Source organism: Onychomys torridus, chromosome 16, assembly GCF_903995425.1.
Source record: "Onychomys torridus chromosome 16, mOncTor1.1, whole genome shotgun sequence".
Taxonomy (NCBI): domain Eukaryota; kingdom Metazoa; phylum Chordata; class Mammalia; order Rodentia; family Cricetidae; genus Onychomys; species Onychomys torridus.
In genome coordinates this window covers 64253521-64254308 of record NC_050458.1, presented here as the reverse complement: position 1 = coordinate 64254308, position 788 = coordinate 64253521, and positions in this window count along the sequence as shown.

Below are 788 nucleotides of genomic sequence, written 5' to 3'. Positions count from 1 at the left end.
GGTTGTAAAGTTTTACTTGGAGAAGTGTTTGATCCTCTGTCCATTTTCAAACTAGGTTTTTTAGACATCAGTGTTTACATGTCCTAGAGACAAACCCCTTAGGACCTATGGTTTGTAAATATTTCACTCCATTCTGTGGGAGAACAGTTATTTCCTTGAGGGGGGTCTTTTTGATCTTGGACTGTTCTCAGCTTTCCAACTTCTCATATCATTCTGTGCATGTGCATGTGTTTGTATATTTAAAATATATAGTAGCATGTTACCGCTTGTATGGCTTTCTTTAGCAGAACAATTTTTAGAAAATGAAATCACAGGATTTATTCACATCACACCAGCTTTCCTACTGCTGTCCCAGAATCCCACACGACAGTCGTCACCGGTCTTGGCAGCTCTGTAAGTCTTGCCCCACCTTTCAGGACCTGGATATTTGGAAGGGAACCGGAACATTTTAGAGACTATCTTCCTAACTTGGGTTTGCATGATGCTAAGTCTTGCTGATCAAGCTGGCTATGCAGGGAGAGGGCTAGCAGTCAGCGCCTCAGCGTGTGCTCACTTCAGGAGGGAGGGGGCTCTAACTGGGATCTCTCGGCAAGGTGGGAGTCATCTGCAGTGTCTTTACTGCACACGCACAGCGACTGGTTTTCCATTTGTTCTTGGATGTAATCCCTAGCAAGACTAATAATAATAATAATAATAATAATAATAATAATAATAATAATAAAGTACCCCCACACTTATGGCTCCAGGGAAAGTGGTGGTCACAGAGACTACTGAATAGGGCCCAGGAG